This window comes from Aquarana catesbeiana, linkage group LG04, assembly GCF_042186555.1.
Source record: "Aquarana catesbeiana isolate 2022-GZ linkage group LG04, ASM4218655v1, whole genome shotgun sequence".
NCBI classification, from domain to species: domain Eukaryota; kingdom Metazoa; phylum Chordata; class Amphibia; order Anura; family Ranidae; genus Aquarana; species Aquarana catesbeiana.
In genome coordinates this window covers 63,540,331-63,560,843 of record NC_133327.1, presented here as the reverse complement: position 1 = coordinate 63,560,843, position 20,513 = coordinate 63,540,331, and the positions used below count along the sequence as shown (strand labels likewise).

At 42.9% G+C, this 20,513-nt stretch overlaps 1 protein-coding gene across 1 annotated transcript in view; it reads right to left on the bottom strand.

Moving 5' to 3' along the window:
- Window positions 1–19,534, bottom strand: part of LOC141139301 (opsin-5-like) — a 181,743-nt gene extending 162,209 nt beyond the window's left edge. Inside the window, exon 1 of the mRNA XM_073625281.1 lies at window positions 19,156–19,534. The gene's annotated coding sequence lies outside the window, so the exon portion shown is untranslated. The remainder of the gene's footprint in view (window positions 1–19,155) is intronic.
- Window positions 19,535–20,513: the final 979 nt, after the last annotated feature.

The window sequence follows — 20,513 nt, the reverse complement described above, 5'->3', positions numbered from 1 at the left end:
AGAATGGTCAAACATCCCCATAGACACACTCCTAAACCTTGTGAACAGCCTTCATAGAAGAGTTGAAGCTGTTATAGCTGCAAAGGGTGGGCCAACTCAATATTGAACCCTAGGGAATAACCCAGATAACAAGGATAATTTGCCACAAATGTGTGGTAGTGTTGAATTGTAAGTCTGTTAACTTGCTGCACAATTTCACTGGCAAGTTGTACACTTGCAGAGCACTTGAAGCACAAGTTCTAGTGGACACTTTTCCAATTTGTAGCAAATTTGTGTGGCAAGTCTCCAGCAAGAGCAAAGTTGCAGTGGTGAGTCTACAGCAAGAACTCTGCAAGTCTACAGCATGCAAATTCAGTCACAGTGCCCCCTGTGGTGGGATGACTATTGTACAAAATAACCGAATCAGAATTTGCAGCAGACTTGCCGAATGTTTGCAAAGAAAATTGATCTGGAGTCATGCAATGTGGACTTACTGCAATTGTGCAGCAAACTTGTGAAGCCTGGCAAGTCTAGTAATAGCTTAGCAAGTCATTTTCAAACTTGCAGCACAATAACTTGTTATCTGGGATTCCATTAAACTTCATGTGTGTGTAAAGGCAGGCGTCCCAATACTTCTGGCAATATAGTATAATTCCTATGAAAACTAAAAAAAGATATCTTTTGAAAAAGAGCCATTGTAGTTCATAGTATATACATTTTCAATATGCTCATATCGAACTTAGCTCTACAGTAGCCCTAGTCCATGTGACCTAAATTATTAAAACCTGGGCTTATTTATTAGGGCAAAATACACATGCAAAAGCTATGAGTAAGGCTTTGTACGTCGAAATGTGTTAGATTTCTGCAGTATACTGGACTACTTGGTTTTCACTAAAAAAAATTCAGGATTATGTATAGACTTCAGCATTGAATTTTTGGAGTATCAAGTCAATGGGGCTGACAAGAGCTCAGCTGGGAGATGGACACCTGCTGCATGACAATAACAGTCTGAAAGTTGAACTAAGCTCATTTGTATGGTGAGTCCCATTCCTCATGAAACAAAAAAGGAGTCAAGTATCCCCTTTTTACTAGCGCAGTCCCTCTCTAAAGCATATATAAACTTAAGAACAAAAATGTAATATTTTGCAGCTCACCAGTTTTTAGATGTGGTGGCTGCATTAGTTTTCTTTTTTAGGTATTTTTACTGCATGTATGGAGGAGCAGTTTTGTCACCATAGGGTGCTCCCCTGGCTTGGTTTCTGTTCTAGCATGACTGTGCTCCTGTACACAAAGCTTGCTCCATAAAGATATAGTTTGATGAGTCTGGTGTGGAGGGACTGGAATAGCTCTACATAGAGCTTTGACCCCAACTGGATGAACACCTTAGGGATGGCCTAGAACAAGGGTCTCCAATTTTTCTAAACAAAGGACCAGTTTACTGCCCTTCATGTTAGGCTTCATGTACACTAGCAGCTCCTAAACTTGAGTTCAGGAGCTTTTGGCTCCTAAAATCAACTCCATAAAAGCCTATATGTCAATGTACACATAGGCTTTTATAAGAGTTTAGGAGCTGTTGCGGTCAGGGAAGCTAAAACCCCTAATGTCCAAATTGAATGAAATTATGAAATACAGTCCAATTAGGTTTGTGATCCTATACACATGTGAGAAGTTCCTGGCATTCCTGGGAACCTTGGAGTGAAAAAATGGAAGCAAACACCACCACCGTGAAAGAGGGAAGAGGCTTACCAGATATTATTGACTTGGCGGGGCATATACCACCCAAGTCAACAAGGCTTGTTGGGTTCAAACCACCCAATGGGGGACAGCAGATCCTGGAACTCTGTCAGTCAATCAGCCTTAGACGGTCATGAGATGTTAGCTGAAGGATCCAGGAGTCTCTGGGAGTATGAAAACTTATTGTCACAGGAAGGGTATCATGTAATAGAAAAAGGGGGCTGACATAGCGTGATACCGTTTAAAAAGAAGGTGGTTTATTATAAATATAAATTTAGCACTCACATTTGGAAGAAATTGATACAGCATGTAAAAGCATGAGGCATTGGAAGGTCCAACCAACGTGTTTCGACTGCACAGTCGTCAGACAAGCTGCTTGTTATACAAGCTGTACACTCACTACTTTACATTGTAGCAAAGTGTCATTTCTTCAGTGTTGTCACATGAAAAGATATAATAAAATATTTATTATTCACGATTTATATAGCTTGATATATTGATGGGGGTGGCTCGGGGACAGTTGTTAGGTGGGTGTGGGATAGGCTTCCCTGAATAAGTGAGTTTTCAGGAATCTCCTAAAGGTGGACAGGTTAGGTGTTGATCGGATATACCGGGGCAGGGAATTCCAGAGGATGGGAGAGGCTCTGGAGTAGTCCTGAAGACTAGCATGAGAGGGGGTAACAAGGGAGCTAGAGAGCAGGAGGTCTTGGGAGGAGTGGAGGGGACGATTTGGGCGATATCTGCAGATGAGGTTGGTGATGTAGCTGGGAGCGATGCTGTGGATGGCCTTGTATGTTGTTGTTAGCATTTTGAATTTTATACGGTGGGGTAGGGGAAGCCAGTGAAGGGATTGGCAGAGAGGGGCAGCAGTCACAGATCGATTAGTGAGGTGTATTAGTCTAGCAGCAGCATTCATAATATATATATATATATATATATATATATATATATATATATATGTAGCGCTGGTATTTTTAATACAGACGCGATAAGTAAAAATGTAGTTGTCTGAGGATGTAGTTTAACTCAGACTGCGATTATTATAAAATCTGGTTCTGTTTCAGCTTGGCTGATTGTGTGGTTTTCCCCTTGGCCTGGAGATGGCGCCCTATTATTTTGGCCAAGGTTGGAAATTGCAACAAGCTGGGTGTATTGAGTGCCTACTTGCCCGGAAAACAGTCAGTGGGTGTTGTCTGCCTACTGTGCATTCTGGGAGAGGGTACTTAAAGGGGAGACCCAGTGACAGAGAGGAGTTCTGACCTGATGGCCCTCCTGGCCTAAGGTGTGTCGTTGCTGTCAAGTTAGTCTCGGGGCCAGCTGGCCTGAGGCGTAGCTACTGAAGGTAGACCCAAAAGTCTTGGGGCCTACCGATCCAGGGATGGTCCTGTGCTGTCTTGCCTGCGGGAAGAAGCCAAGCGACTGGAGAATCCAGGGGAGGACTTTTCAGGAGAGGACTGCGCGATAAGGCCGGTGCCTCTAGAAGAGCCTGGAGACTGAGTTGGTGGATGCATCCCGGGTCACTTACCACATAGTACCGTAAGTTCGGAAGAAGGGAACTGGTATTGTGTGATCAAGCCTTTGATATTGCAACAAGTTGCTAATTACCCAATCCTGTGGCAGAGGATAGTGTAACAGTTACACCGAATCTTAATGTCTGTGGCAGAGACTATGATCGAGCATCACATCGGCTGCTAGGTCAGTGAGAGAGGCCTGTCTGGTGGTTGTTGAATCCAGTTGTGGATGGTGTTGTCCTCTGGATCAAAGAGAGTGTTCCTGATCTGCAAATTCAAGGTACCTGAATTCTCCCTAAACCCTCCACCCCTCTATTGCAAGAATCTTTCTTAAATAAAGCATTCAAGAAAGAGACTAAAATTACTAAAAAGAACTCTTTAATGGGACCCCTATGACTGATATGGTGAAACAGTACAGGAACGGTAAGACCCAATTTAAACCAGCAGCTCCTTCGGGGATAAGTGCTACATATATATATATATTCATATATATATGTGTGTGATTCTGCACAGACCGGTCACCCTGTAGCAATAAATCTGCTATAGGGCGGTCGGGAAGTGGATAAGCAAACTGTGCATAGTGAGACATGTTGCTAAACTCTGAAAAACAGATTCTGGGTTAACATACTGTACACTGGAAAGGAGGGATACCTTTCCAGCTCAGTCGTCAATGCTACGCACCCATCATTTAAAAAATACACAAATCATCAATATTTATGCACAAAATACCCATTTTTGTGCATTTACAGACAAAACAACAGGTATAATTAGCAGAAAAATGATACCACAAACACAAATAGCATCTGCTTGCTTAAATCTAATTGTCCATTAGCAGCCACATCCCATTCTGTTTCTGGAAATAGTAACAAAATGAACACGTCCACCTGACTGACTGCTATTGGTCAACTCATCATAGTCCTCTACATGGTGCGTAATAATAAAATTTACTTAATATGCCTATCAATGAATGGATTTTTAACACTTGAATAGTATGTATTTAATAAAGGGTCCATCCACCCATTATTATTATTTGAGAATACTCAAGCTAGTAATGTACAGAAGGATTAGAACCCCTGTTGGGATTTACTGTTATCTGGGAATAAAGTTATTAAAAACCTCCAGTGCTGCTATTCCAATAAACCATTACACTCGGAGCAAGCCAGCACTCCTCTGTGATTCACACACCAACTATCAATATTAACCAGACTAAGTGCGGCGCTGCAAAAAATCTACTTGTTGTACAATGTACCACACCATCTCCTAAAATGATATACAGTGCTCTAATAATACATTCATTTAACCTAATCCTTATAAAGTGCCTGTGGATAATACATAAACCTTATACTTTATCCCAACACAAATCCATCTACTGCAAATGCACTCTTCTATACATAAAGTGCAACAATGCTTCCTGCACAAAAAAAAAAGGGGGGGGGGGGCTCTTGCACATGGATGGCAAAAACGCCACATTTTTAGGCATTTGGGCATTTTTTAAATTGATCTAATGCAAGCCATTGTTTTTAATGGGCTTATGCACAAGTGTGTAACCTAGCATTGCATACAGATCAGTTAATATTGTACACACGTATGTGCATTCACATGCAAATACACACGTACACCATTAGCTCCCAACTGTTCCTGATTTCGAGGGACTGTCTCTGATTTGGAGCAATGTCCCTCTGTCCCTCGTTCCCCCTCATTTGTCCCTCATTTTGGTCTGATCTATACAGTTGTATATAAAATGCACTTTTTATCTTTCAAAAAGTGTTTCCCAGTGCTGAACCTTTCATTCACATTCTAAATTGCTGCATTTGTAAATTTTAAAAGCCAATATAAAGGATTAGTAGTGATAAAAAAAAAGCTCTTGTGGATTTCATTAACCTTTTGTTTTGGTTAATTCTCCTTTAAGAGGGTGTGGCAGGGGTGTATGTCCTATGCCTACATACGTTTGCTAGTAGGTGTCCCTCATTCCCATCTCAAAATGTTGGGAGGTATGCATACACCCCCCCACCCCAGGCAAAAAACACCATGCATGTAAACTGATTCATTCTGCTGCAAAGCTTGTGCTGTTAAAAACAACAGACTTGCTGGCTTGTTTACCAAATGAAAACAGAAGAAAGAAAGTCTAAAAAAATGGATACTAATACAGCCATCACATCTAAGAATTGGTGAGCTGCAATATAATAAATGTTTAAAAAAATTTGCATACCAGAGTTTTTGATATGTTTGGTATCTACAGTATCTCACAAAAGTGAGTACACCCCTCACATTTTTGTAAATATTTTATTCTATCTTTTCATGTGACAACACTGAAGAAATGACACTTTGCTACAATGTAAAGTAGTGAGTGTACAGCTTGTATAACAGTGTCAATTTGCTGTCCCCTCAAAATAACTCAACACAGCCATTAATGTCTAAACCACTGGCAACAAAATTAAGTACACCCCTAAGTGAAAATGTCCAAATTGGGCCCAAAGCGTCAATATTTTGTGTGGCCACCATTATTTTCCAGCACTGCCTTAACCCTCCTGGGCATGGAGTTCACCAGAGCTTCACAGGTCGCCACTGGAGTCCTCTTCCACTCCTCCATGAAAACATCACAGAGCTGGTGAGTGTTAGAGACCTTGCGCTCCTCCACTTTCCGTTTGAGGATGCCCCACAGATGCTCAATAGGGTGTAGGTCTAGAGACATGCTTGGACATTCCATCACCTTTACCCTCAGCTTCTTTAGCAAGGCAGTGGTCATGTTTGGGGTCGTTATCATGTTGGAATACTGCCCTGTGGCCCAGTCTCCGATCATGCTCGGCTTCAGTATGTCACAGTACATGTTGGCATTCATGGTTCCCTCAATGAACTGTAGCTCCCCAGTGTCGGCAGCACTCATGCAGCCCCAGACCATGACACTCCCACCACCATGCTTGACTGTAGGCAAGACACACTTGTCTTTGTACTCCTCACCTGGTTGCCTCCACACATGCTTGGCACCATCTGAACCAAATACGTTTATCTTGGTCTCATCAGACTACAGGACATGGTTCCAGTAATCCATGTCCTTAGTCTGCTTGTCTTCAGCAAACTGTTTGTGGGCTTTCTTGTGCATCATCTTTAGAAGAGGCTTCCTTCTGGGATGACAGCCATGCAGACCAATCTGATGCAGTGTGCGGCGTATGGTCTGAGCACTGACAGGCTGACCCCCCACCCCTTCAACCTCTGCAGCAATGCTGGCAGCACTCATACGTCTATTTCCCAAAGACAACCTATGGATATGACCTTTGGATATGACGATAGTGCACTCAACTTTTTTGGTCGACAAAGACGAGACCTGTTCTGATTGGAACCTGTCCTGTTAAACCACTGTATGGTCTTGGCTACCGTGCTGAAGCTCAGTTTCAGGGTCTTGGCAATCTTCTTATAGCCTAGGCCATCTTTATGTAGAGCAACAATTCTTTTTTTTTCAGATCCTCAGAGAGGTGCCATGTTGAACTTCCAGTGACCAGTATGAGAGAGTGAGAGCGATAACACCAAATTTAACACACCTGCTCCACATTCACACCTGAGACCTTGTAACATTAACGAGTCACATGACACCGAGGAGGGAAAATGGTTATTTGGGACCAATTTGGACATTTTCACTTAGGGGTGTACTCACTTTTGTTGCCAGCGGTTTAGACATCAATGGCTGTGTGTTGAGTTATTTTGAGGGGACAGCAAATTTACACTATTATACAAGCTGTACACTCACTACTTTACATTGTAGCAAAGTGTAATTTCTTCAGTGTTGTCACATAAAAAGATATAATAATAAAATGTACAAAAATGTGAGGGGTGTACTCACTTTTGTGAGATACTGTATATACTCAACAAAATGCCGTCTTTGATATTTAAAAAAAAACAAACAAACTGGGTATTATATTTTGTTTTGTGTACACTAAAATTTATTTGATTGTATTTTTTTCCTAAAATATGAGTTTGCAATTGAGACCATTTTATTCTCCAAGGCCTCTGCTTTCCATAAATGTTTCATGATACTAAGTCATTTTCTAATAAAAAAAAATTTAAAAATTGCCCCAGACGTTAAAGTGATATTAAAGTCTCTTGTTTTTCTTTTGTTTGTTTAAAAATACTAAACATGTCGTACCTACCTGCTCTGTGCAGTGATCTTGCACAGAGCATCCCAGATCCTCCTCTTCTTGTGTCCTTCGCTGGCGCTCCTGGCCCCTCCCTCCTATCGAGTGCCCCCACAGCAAGTAGCTTGCTGTGGGGGCACTGAGCCAAGCCACAGCTCCGTGTATCCATTCAGACGCAGAGCCGCGTCTCGGCCCCGCCCCCTCTCTCGTCATTTGCTCACTGACTGATTGACAGCAGCGGGAGCCAATGGTGCCTGCAGCTATGTCTCAGCCAATCAGGAGGGAGAGTCCCGGATAGCCGAGGCTCTCGTGCAACTTCGCTGGATTGAGATGGGGCTCAAGTAAGTATTAGTGAGGCTGGGGAGGGAAGCTGCACACTGCAGGTTTTTTCATCTTAATGCATAGAATGCATTAAGATAAAAAAAACCTTCTGCCTTTAAAACCACTTTAACCAGTTGCCGACCACCATATATCACATTTACTGCTACAGGAAGGCTGCACTGCACAGATCACGTATATATACATATATATATATATATATATATATATATATATATATATATATATATATATATATATATATATGATCCTGCATTTTCGGGTATCGGGCGAAGTGCGCGCTGCCGGAGGCTTGCTCCTGCTGTGATTCTACACAGCAGGGGCTGATCAGTGGGTCCTGCGGATCCGGTGTCTGCTGGCATCCACTGATCATTCAGAACACAGGCAGATCTGCCTATGTAAAGGATGGCATGGATCCTGTCAGTAAGGAGGGCATTGATCCTGTGTTCCTGCAAAGTAGGGACACAGATCTATGCCTTCCACCAGTACAAGCACCTCCCCCACTACAGTAGAACACCAGCTAGGCACACAGTTAACCCTTTAATTTCCCCTGATGTCAACCCCTTCCAAGCCAGTGTCATTAGTACAATCATAACTCCCAACTTTTTGAGATGGGAATGAGGGACGCCTACTAGCAAAAGCATGTAGGCATAGGACAAGCCCCCTTGCCACGCCCCCTTAAAGGAGAATTAACCTAAAAAAAGATTAAGTAAACTCACAAGGGCTTCTTTTTACCACTACTATTCCTTTATATTGGCTTTTGACATTTACAAATGCAGCAATTTAAATTTTGGATGAAAGGGTTAGCACTGGGAAACACTTTTTGAAAGATAAAAAGTGCATTTTATATACAACTATATAGATCAGACCAAAATGAGGGACAAATGAGGAGGAAAGAGGGACAGAGGGACAGTCCCTTGAAATCAGGGACAGTTGGGAGGTATGAGTACAGTGACAGTGCATATTTTTAGCACTGATCACTGTATTAGTGTCACTGGTCCCCAAAAAAGTGTCAAAAGTGTCAGTTATTGTCCAATTTGTCTGCCACAATATCGCAGTCCCAGAAGATTTTTTTTTTTCCCTTTCGGCGAAACCGTGGTTAATTACTGTACAGCTTTAAGTGGCTGCAGTGGAATTAAACTTAGAAAAATGCTGCCAAGTTCATCTATACCATGATGATGTCATTACCGTGCACATGCGCAAGACTGACATCATTGTGACCCGACCATCCAAGCAGCTGTAGAGTGGGAACCCAGAAGATAGACCAGGTCAAGATGGCCGTGCACAGCACTGGAGGGGATCACTAGCCAGGTAAGTCTGCTGTGCATACTAGTATATTATGGCTAAAAGTTCCTGGGTCCCAATTGAAAATAATTTTTGCAGATGTTTTATTCTGCTTCAAAATGATTTCAGCAATAGGGGAAAGATCCCTAAGAGAGGCAATGCAGAAAAATCAAAGAAGGCAAAGAAAGAAGAGGTGGCACAGGGGCCAAATAGCTTCAGCTACTTCTCATGGTTATAGTAAAAGCTGTACAACATTTGTGTCTAAGGGCACCATGGGTCTTTCATGAGTCTAGCAACCCCCCAGGTAATATAGGCACCCCAATGACATTCTGAGTGCAAACCACATTGCATTATGAAATGCAGGAGCCATGCCAGAGCTTTGAATTGGCATTTATTTAAAGGGCACATGCTTTGGCTTTGGGGCTCCAGGGGCGGCCAAAGAATGAAGCAATGTTCTATTCTAGAACTGAGAGGTGCCTCTCACAACCCCCCCATACTAGTTTGTTCTGCTGACAGGTTAATTAAAATACTTCATCAATCAATCAATGTATATCTCTATGGAGCTGAGCCCAGAGCAGAACACACTATGGTCATGACATATGTAATAAGCGCATTGATATTCAGCTCAGAACCATCTCTGGAGATTAAAGTGGACAGGAACTCTCTCTGTATCCATGTTACACAAGAGGGCTGCCTGTCCACAATTACACAACACGGCTCAGTTCATGAAAGAAGGCAGGGATGGGTAATTAGTGAGGACCTGTTTATAAAGCAGAATGATTTTGGCTGCTAAAACAAGAGAGGTCAAACTGAACTAATATTCGCTCGCAGCACGTGAGTCAGCTCAGCCGATGACATGCTAATATTATTTCCAGGGACATTGTGGGGTTGAGTTACTAAAACGAGACAGTGCAAAATCTGGTGCAGCTGTTCATAGAAGCCAATCAGATTCCGGGTTTTATTGTCAAAGCCTAATTAAACAAGCTGAAGTTAGAAGCTGATTGGCTACTATGCACAGCTGCACCAGATTTTGCACTCTCCAGTTTTAGTAAATCAGCCCTTATATAATGTCTAAACTGGGTAAGCCAACAGATAGCCTATATATACACATTTTATTTTGGCATTTAACTTCACCCTCCTTAATGTATTCATGCATAAATCTAACATGTAACAAATTGAAAAGATCCAAAAATGTAGATCTTGCAATAACGAAGATAAAGTATATTCAGTGAGATCTCAGGTGATCATAAAAGACACCGCTGCTAAACCTGAGACTGGTAATTATTGGTAGTTATGGCCACTCTGGTGATAGGTCCTTTAAGTAACTAAACGATAAACAATAGTCCACCTGCTGCTCTCTGTGATTTTCCATGCAGCAGATGTGTGACGAAAGAGGTAACTGAATAGCAGCTACTATCATACCTCCCAACATTCTGAGATGGGAATGAGGGACACCTATTAGAAAAACTATGTAGGCATAGGACACACCCCCTGCCACACCCCCTTAGAGGAGAAATATACAAATAAACAAAATTAGTTAAACCCACAAGTGCCTTTTTTACCACTATTTTTCCTTTATATTGTCTATTGACATTTACAAATGTAGCAATTTAGAAATTGGATGAAAGGTTTAGCACTGGGAAACACTTTTTGAAAGATAAAAAGTGCATTTTATATACAACTACATAGATCAGACCAAAATGAGGGACAAATGAGGAGGAATGAGGGACAGAGGGACTGTCCCAAATCAGGGACAGTCCCTCGAAATCAGGGACAGTTGGGAGCTATGGATGGATTTTTTCATCATGCTGGAAACTGTGCACATTGTCTTTTGGGGTTAGTTGTGCCATTATGCAATGCAAATGTAGCACCCTCCTCCTAGAATAGGTCTACAGGTAAATTTAGTTATGCTGGGTAGTAGCCAGCCTGGCTAATTTGTAGTGTTTAGTGGTCCAAATCCTGTTCAGTTGAGGCTTTTCCCTTTTGTCAGTAGGTGGCACTGTTGCCTTTGACATTAGTATGTTGAGCTACAGTACATTCAAGTTATGGATAAACATACTTTTCTCAGCCAATCAGATTCGCTGCTATGAATGCTGAGAGAAGCTATTTATCGGGAAGAAGTCAGGTGATCTTAGTCTTCCCGCCCAGGGATGCGGCCTGGATGTATGCATGTGCAACAGCTCCTGGCTGCTATTCGAGGCCTATCTGGTTCAAGTTTCTGCTGAGAAAAGCCTGCCAAAGATCCGGAAATGATTCTAGAGGGATGGAGTTCTAAGGAAACACCAGGGGTGACCCTTCATGAGCTGGAGGCTATGAAGTGGCTGGGAGGACTTCAAGAGAGAACTCATCCATCTGTGTATGAAGCTGTGAGTAAAGTTCAGTTACTAGAGGAGACGGCCTATTCTACAAAGTACAGATGTGCTGGTTCAGCTTAAAGGCTCTTTTCCCCGTACTGCTGTCTACCTTATTTCACCTATTTTTGTCAAAGGAGTCTTCTACTCTACTAAGGGTGTCCTGTGCCCGATCCCCTCTCTCCCACATTTTTCCTGTTTGAGAAATAAACTACTCTCTTGTTTAAGCATAAAAGTGACTGGCGCTCAGGCATGTACTGGCCATCAGGACTACCGGGACTTTCCCGGTGGGCCGATGGCTCAGTGGGCCGGTTTCAGTGACAGGATCCTTTTATTCTGGGACAATACAGTGTCCCTGGATTGCCCCCTGTGCCGATCTGATGCCCCCTAAAAAGGCCACCATCGCCGTTTTACCGTCTGTCACTTGTTCTGGCCGGGCAGGCCGGCCGAGACCCGCTTTAAGTTGTAGTTCCACAGCTGCTGGCTCACTGCCCGGAATGGTTGCTAGCCGCCTGCCACCTGGCGTGTAGCAACCAGTGACGTCACCAGAGCGATGTCCCAGAATACAGAGCGGAGGAGGATTTAACTTCCTCCTTCTCCGTGCGCGCCTAGTGCTTAGCTCCACCCACCTCCTCTGAGCTGAAGCCGAAACTAGTGGAGCCTGGAGGACATGTGTGGGATCGGGACACCGTGCACAGGGAGCCGCCACGCCAACCTCCATTTCCTGGTTCTCATCTGACAGGTATAATGTGATCTGTGTGCTCCGCTGCTGCAGCTACACTTTCTTCCCCCACAGTCTCTCCACCATGTATAGTTCCAGCACTGCTGGAGAACTCTTTCTGTGAGTGGGGGATCTGATGGTAAAGGGGGTTCTTTCTGTGAGTGGGGGATCTGATGGTAAAGGGGGTTCTTTCTGTGAGTGGGGGATTTGATGGTAAAGGGGGGTTCTTTCTGTGAGTGGGGGATCTGATGCTAAAGGGGGGTTCTTTCTGTAAATGTGAGATCTGATGGTAAAGGGGGTTCTTTCTGTGAGTGGGGGATCTGATGGTAAAGGGGGGTTCTTTCTGTAAATGGGGGATCTGATGGTAAAGGGGGTTCTTTCTGTGAGTGGGGGATCTGATGCTAAAGGGGGGATCTGATGCTAAAGGGGGGTTCTTTCTGTGAGTGGGGGATCTGATGTTAAAGGGGGTTCTTTCTGTGAATGGGGGATCTGATGGTAAAGGGGGGTTCTTTCTGTGAGTAGGGGATCTGATGGTAAAGGGGGGTTCATTCTGTGAGTGGGGGATCTGATGGTAAAGGGGGGTTCTTTCTGTGAGTGGAGGATCTGATGGTAAAGGGGGGTTCTTTCTGTGAGTAGGGGATCTGATGGTAAAGGGGGGTTCATTCTGTGAGTGGGGGATCTGATGGTAAAGGGGGGTTCTTTCTGTGAGTGGAGGATCTGATGGTAAAGGGGGGTTCTTTCTGTGAGTGGGGGATCTGATGGTAAAGGGGGGTTCTTTCTGTGAGTGGGGGATCTGATGGTAAAGGGGGGTTCTTTCTGTGAGTGGGGGATCTGATGCTAAAGGGGGGTTCTTTCTGTGAGTGGGGGATCTGATGCTAAAGGGGGGTAATTTCTGTGAGTGGAGGATCTGATGTTAAAGGGGGGTTCTTTCTGTGAGTGGGGGAGCTGATGGTAAAGGGGGGAACTTTTTGTGAGTGGGGGATCTGATGGTAAAGGGGGGTAATTTCTGTGAGTGGGGGATCTGATGGTAAAGGGGGTACTTTCTGTGAGTGTGGGGGACCTGATGGTAAATGGGGGTTCTTTCAGTAAGTGGGGTCTCTGATGGTAAAGGGGGGCTCTTTCTGTATGCATAGGATGACAGTGGCAGTCAGGGACGTATCCAGTTGCCTTGGGGTGGGGGGGTGGTAAAATGCACCGTTGCCTAAGTACACAAAAATTCTTGCACTGGCCTGTCCTCAGGAACATGGATCAGGAGGCTATATGTGAGTGGCCAGAGCCAGCTGTGCTGGAGCTGTCAGTGTCAGTTCACTGGGGGGCATGGCCGCCAGTTAGCTGTTGCACCCTGTTGAATTCTGGGAGTTGTAGTCCACACGCTCAAGCTCCCAGGGGGGGTGAAGGCATTGCTGAGGTGAAAGACCCTGACACCCCCAGGGCCAGCTGACCCCAAATCCCATCTATCCACCCCTCCATTTACCCTGCCCCAGTGCCCACCCAGTACCTCAAAAAAGGCCTCAACACTGTGGGTCCTGCTGGAAGATGGCCATGGCCTGTGGCCAGCTCCTTGCAGGGCCCACAGGTCAGTGGCCGGCTCCCAGCAGGACCCACTGGCCGCTTTGCAGGGCAATCACCTCGAGCATTTGCATATAGTTTATATACTGTTTTTGTGCATGTCTGCAAAATTAAAGTGGGCCAGTCTGGAAGAAGTCCAGGGCCAAATTTTTGTCCCAGTCCAGCCCTGCTGGCGCTCAACTTCTTTTCTTGTTCATCACCCACCATGCCCAGTACCCTGCACCCTGAGGAATTATGTCAACCCTCCCTACCTCTGGTAGTCACCATCAGGCTCCCGGAAAATCGAGGTATGGTAGGCGCTACACATGTGTTGTAAATTAGGCTGAAATCATTGGCTTTTTTTTTTTTTTTTTACATATGGTTAAAGCATATATTGCCAGTACTCCGTGGATCTTAAAAATGATGTACGAAATTTTATTAGATTCATCACATCACAGCAAAAATTGCAACGTTTCGGGATCACGCAGGATCTCTTAATCAGGCATGATTATCAGACGTGGCCCCAAAACGTTACAGTTGTTGCTGTGATGTGATCGCTGTAATAAAATTTGGATGCCATTTGGAAGATCCACAGGATACGTATAGTATGCTTTAATTTTGTGTTGATACTGGTGCCCAGTCATTTTCAGGAATGTGTGCAACGGGAATATTTCATTGCATTTTTTTTTTTACACACATCCAAAAGGAATGTAGTTATACAAAAAAAAGTTGCATAGCTCTTTATTCATCAAACCTGTATTTAAATTAGGTCTGTAGGACAAAATCAAATGTTCGCAGGCTATATCCTCTGAAGACTAAAGCCCCATACACACTATCAGATTTTCTGCTGAGTTTTTCCTTCAGATTTACCAAAACCATATAATAAGAGGTCAAACCTTAGGAGTTTCAAAGTGTATGCAATCAGGCAGGCCCTTGCACTACATGGTTTTGGTAAATCTGAAGGAAAAACTCAGCAGAAAATCTGATAGTGTGTATGGGGCATAAGGATGTATAAATAGGCAAAAATACAAAATTATGGCCACTGGATGGCGCTATCATAGGAAATTACTATGTTCCTCACCACCGTGGCTATAATGCGGTATTTTCTCCATTCACATACTCAATCTGCGGATAATGTAGCCTGAGAACGTTCGATTTTGCCCCATCTGCACAGTCCAAATTCGCAGGCAGTTTTGATGAACAAACAGCAATGCAAATGTTTTATTTTTATGTATTTGTTAACATTTTTATTAATATACCCCATAGTGTGTATCAAATCTATGACGAAAACACCACGAACAGCTTTTTAAAAAAAATAATTCTCAGAACCTTATAACTGCTATGCTGATTTATTTAAGTTTTCAAAAAGTAATTCTATATTGGAGAAGAATGTAGAGCTATATATTCACTGATGACATCTTTCTGGAATAGAATGTAGATTTTTTTTTTTCATTTTAAACTCTGTTCCTTAATACATACTATAGGGAATGCACAGTGAATTTTTACTGAGTGCAAATTTTGAGTTTATTTTTGTCATTTTTAAACTTATAGAAAACCTGTGTTTAGTCGATTCAGGGCAAACAACAATTTTGCTTTAATCCCCATTTTCCAAGCAACATCGTTTTACTATTCCTTCATTCTTCTACCCCAATGTTCACTGCCAGGAGCCAAAGGATATATACCTGGTAATTTCAAGTCATTCATTCTACATGAAAGCACTGGGCTAACCAACACTGACACAGGGAGTTCCATAGCCTTGTGCATCTCGTACACACACATAGTTTTCCTTTCATTTTAGACATCTGATCTGAGTGGTGGTGGAGCAAATAGATGCAGGGATATGCAATTAGCGGACCTCCAGCTGTTGCAGAACTACAAATCCCATGAGGCATAGCAAGACTCTGACAGCCACTAGCATGACACCCAGAGGCAGAGGCATGATGGGACTTGTAGTTTTGCAACAGCTGGAGGTCCATTAATTGGATATCCCCGAAATAGAACATATTTTTATGTGTGCGTGGAGTTCTGTATTAAAGTGTACCTGCATGGGCAAAACAAAGATACTCTTTAACTACTTCCCGCCTGTGCTATAGCCAAAAGACGGCTACAGTGTGGGCCTTAATTGCCGAGAGGGCGTCCATGGACGTCCTCCCGAGCATGCGCTGTCTGTGTGAGGGGAAAAATATGCCGATCACTGGCTTCTGTCAGAGGGATATCGGTCCCTCACACAGAGAGCCATGGTTGCATTTTCTGTGCCCACCGTGCCACCTACCATTGCCACCTTTTCAGTCCTTTTTTGTTTTATTTTGCAAAAAATAAAAAACCCAGCAGTGATTAAATACCACCAAAAGAAAGCACTATTTGTGTGAAAAATATGACAAAAATTTCATTTGGGTACAGTGTAGCATGACTGCGCAATTGTCATTCAAAGAATGCAAGCGCTGAAAGCTGAAAATTGGTCTGGGCAAGAAGGGGGTTTAAGTTCCCAGTAAGCAAGTGGTTAAAACTTATCTTGATGTAATTTTCATATTTGTTTAGGCTGGCTTACATGACATGTTTGTTTTCTCATAAGGTTATCCCTACCACTTGGATTGCATAAGCATCCTTGAAAAAGTGGGCTTTGTTCCAAGAAACGTGTTGGTTTAAAAATAGTGTATATAAAATAATCTGTGATGTTTATTCTACAACTACCAGATTGTAATTTGTCTTTGCATGGTCCTAATCAAGAAAACACTTATTTTTTTTGTAGGTGGTAGTAAACCACCGTTTTTTTGTTTTCTTTGAATCCTGCAAGGTAAAGCCATAATATGCTAGTGTGCATCATGTACTAGCACATTATGTAAGAAATGACTTTAGAACTAAGCCATGCAGCAGCGCACTGTCACCACTGAAGGCGCTTCCATCTTCACCTGGTCTTCTTTCCGGGTTTGCGGACTCCGGCTCTGTGAGTGGCCGGAGCCTCGATGACGTCACGGCACAGGATGGGAGCCGCTGTTCAAAGCACAGTTCTCTGAAGGAACGGCACGGTATGCCGTTCCTTCAGAGCGCATGTGCCTGTGACGTCATCGGCTGCATCACAAGTAAAAATCTCCTAAACGGTGCACGTTTAGGAGATATTGACTGTACCAATTGGAAAGCCTTACTACTGTACAGGTTTACCTATAGGTAAAAGGCATGCATGGGCCTTTGCTCCCACCCCTTCCTTTTTTTTCCTTCTTGGAATTTTTTTATTTAGGCTTACTCCAGATTTGGGGTATTGTTTAGATTAGCCAGTAGAGGGAACTCACAGCGGCCCAGTGCATTTACTCTTTCTGTTGAGACATCAGCGACAGCCATTGTGTAGCCACAGCTAAGCAAGAATTAGAGCCTATGATGGGCCAATAACTAATAAATATGACTATTCTCATGTATATGGGAATACGAACTGTACATAAATAAACATATTTTAAAAATATCCATTGCACACCATATAACTGTTATGTGGCCAAAATCTCTGCAGTAAACTTTACAGGCAGTGATAGCTTTTAGAACAGGCAGTTATTTCATATCACTAGAGGTATTCCGGGTGGGCAGAGGTGGGCCTTAATGTTTCTGCTATGGGGCTACATCACACATATTTGTATACTTAGAAAAAAATTAAAATCAAGCTTATCTCTTTAACGTGTTTATGACAAAAACTATAGGTACAATTTACCTATAAAGTCCAGGCTATGTTCAGGTGTGACATAGAAATGGATATATGACATACATAAAAAGAGATTTTATGGAACATTTGGTCCACATTTCTGGAAACAAATCTTCGAAACACTGAAATGTCAATGAAAAATAAAAACACTTCGGCATACTGAATAATATTAATGTCAGTTTCCTAGAACTTCTTGATGTGGGTGGAATGTGCTTCCCCAGGCTTTCTATCTCTCGGGGACCCCAGAAGTGAGATGTCCCCATCAGAGTTTCCTGATTACCTCCTGCCAAGAAGTATCTCTCCTCCCCAAGGGGTCATTATCCTGTCTATATATAGATACACAGGTCTCAACTGCACGTCTATGGTGGGAGTAACTGTTGTGTTTGCTTTTTTTACGATGAAATGTTTTTGTAACAAACTAGTAACCCTTTTGACTCTACGCTGCACCCACTGCTCTGACTGTCATTACGATCCTTAACAGTCACTTAGCTAATAAAGGGACACACATTAGCCTCCACATTGTATTCCAGCCTTTTTCTATCTGTTTTACCCCAGAGGAACCCTTGACATTTTCAGGTCTTGAAAAACCCTTTCTAAAATCAATTCATTGGTGGTCAATGAGAAAAATGCCCCTTACATTAGGGTAGGAAGACTGCCACATTTACAGTGGTGGAACCTTTGAAAGTCTTGGGGTACCCATGGAAAAAACAGTTCATTAGTGGTCAGTGATAAAAATGTCCCTTATATTGAAGGCCAGTGTGAAGAATGCCCCTTACATTGGCAGCCAGTGGGAAGAATGTCTCTTTACATTGGTGGCCAGAGGGAAAAATGCCCCTTTACATTGGTGGCCAGTGGGAAGAATGCCCTTTCCATTAGTGGCCAGAAGGAAAAATGCCCCTCACATTGGCGGTCTATGTGAAGAATGTGCCTTACAGTGGTGGTCAGTGGGAAGAATGCCCATTTACATTGGTGACCAGTGGGAAGAATGCCTTTTACATTGGTGGCCAGAAGGAAAAATGCCCCTCACATTGGCGGACTATGTGAAGAATGTGCCTTACAGTGGTGGCCAGTGGGAAGAACGCCTTTTACATTGGTAGCCAGAAGGAAAAATGCCCCTCACATTGGCGGACTATGTGAAGAATGTGCCTTACAGTGGTGGCCAGTGGGAAGAATGCCCCTTTACATTGGTGACCAGTGGGAAGAATGCCCCTACATTGGTGGCTTGTGTAAAGAATGTCCCCTACATTGGTGACCAGTGGGAAGAATGCTCCTTTACATTGGTGACCAGAGGGAAGAATGCCCCTTTACATTGGTGACCAGTGGGAAGAATGCTCCTTTACATTGGTGACCAGAGGGAAGAATGCCCCTTTACATTGGTGACCAGTGGGAAGAATGCCTCCTTTGCAGTTGTGGACAGAATGCCACACTTACAGACAGCTAAAGAGATTGCTGGTGTCCTGCAGCTGGTTCTGCCAAATGGCATAGACCCTGAAGCTGTGCAGGCATCAAACGGTGGGAACCCAAAGCAAGGAACCCATATCAACCTCTGGAAGAACGGCTGTTATAGTCTATCCCTCTCCATCAGCAATTCACAAACAGCGGCAGTGTAGTTTAGAACCTGTCTCTGCTCTTTCGCTTGGGAAAGGAAGAGTCTCTTTTCTCCTGCTGCATCACAATAACATCAAATTAATTTGAAACATCTATAAGGGAGACTGTATTGGCTTACATAGGAGTGCAGAGGTCAGGATTCAGAAGCAGAGATCTCACTGCTACAATCCCAAGAGATAAAAAAACATCTCGGAGTGATATACCTCTCAGCATCCACTCTAAACTGAAAAGTCAGGATGACTTGGGCTTAAAAATAAAAGGACTCTACCTGTAAGATGTGTCAGCTTTACATGGTCCACATAAGTGAATTCTTCCTCGTCATTCCACTTGGTCTGTTAATCAGAGAAGAAGCAATTGGACCGTCAGTTCTCCTGCACCCATGTAGAGAGAAGCACAAGTGCTCCAAAGTGCTGTCTATTGCTGCAACTTGTAGATGTGATGGAGTGATAATCAGTTCTCTGGAGCTGGAAGAGTTCTGCGGTTTCTTTGTCCACGCAAGCTGCACTGTCTCTTTATATAGTACTCCGTCCAGACAGATGTGAGCACTCCAGTGCTGTGCTTGAGAATGACTCCTAAGGGAAGAGGACTTGTAATTGTTAGCTGGGTATCCAGCACTGTGTGGGCCAATCACTAGGCGGATGTAAGGCTGGGAGGGGAACACACACACTATTCACACACCAGCAGCCCAGATTGGAGCAAGGGGGGCTGTCATACGCTGACACTGACGCCTGCTACCTGTTCTTCATAGAAGATACACACTATTCACACACCAGCAGCCCAGATTGGAGCAAGGGGGGCTCTCATACGCTGACACTGATGCCTGCTACCTATTCTTCATACAAGATACCACAGAACATTCTGGTGATGTTCCACAACTAGCGCAGCAGAGACAAAGAAAAATCACTTCTGCTAGGATAAATTGATGCATTATACAAAGAGTGGACAGAATACTGGAAACATGAAAAAAATGTAATCTCAAATTATTAACTAAATCTCAATGGCAAAATCTACTGTCATTTTAAGTTAATCACCAATTAGCAATATGTGTCAGCTGTAAAAGTGGTGTGCCCAAGCAATGCAAGACAATGAAAGCTGACCATACATGGTTAGAATTTTGTTTGGAAATTTTGAGTTTTTAAAATATTCCTTCAATTTTATTTTCTAATAATGGGGGCACATCAACGATCAGTTTGGACTGGAGTGACGAAAAAAATTTGAAGGCAAAAGGAGGACATTTTTTTTCTTGTTTCTTATCTGAATGATTCTGAAAATCTGAAGATTAATGTGGTCATCAGTTGGGAAGATTTGTACTTATTGTAATGTGCATGTGCTAGGGAATGTTTAATCTGGAATCAGAACTTTTGTGGTCATGAACATTTAAGTAATTACAGTATGTATGGTGTATATATATATATATATATATATATATATATATATATATATCTATCTCTATCTCTCTCTATATATATATCTAGATATAGATATATCTGTATCTAGATATATATAGATATATATATCTATACATATATCTATATATATTTATATATATATAGATATACAGTATCTCACAAAAGTGAATACACCCCTCACATTTTTGTAAATATTTTATTATATTCTTGTTTCTTA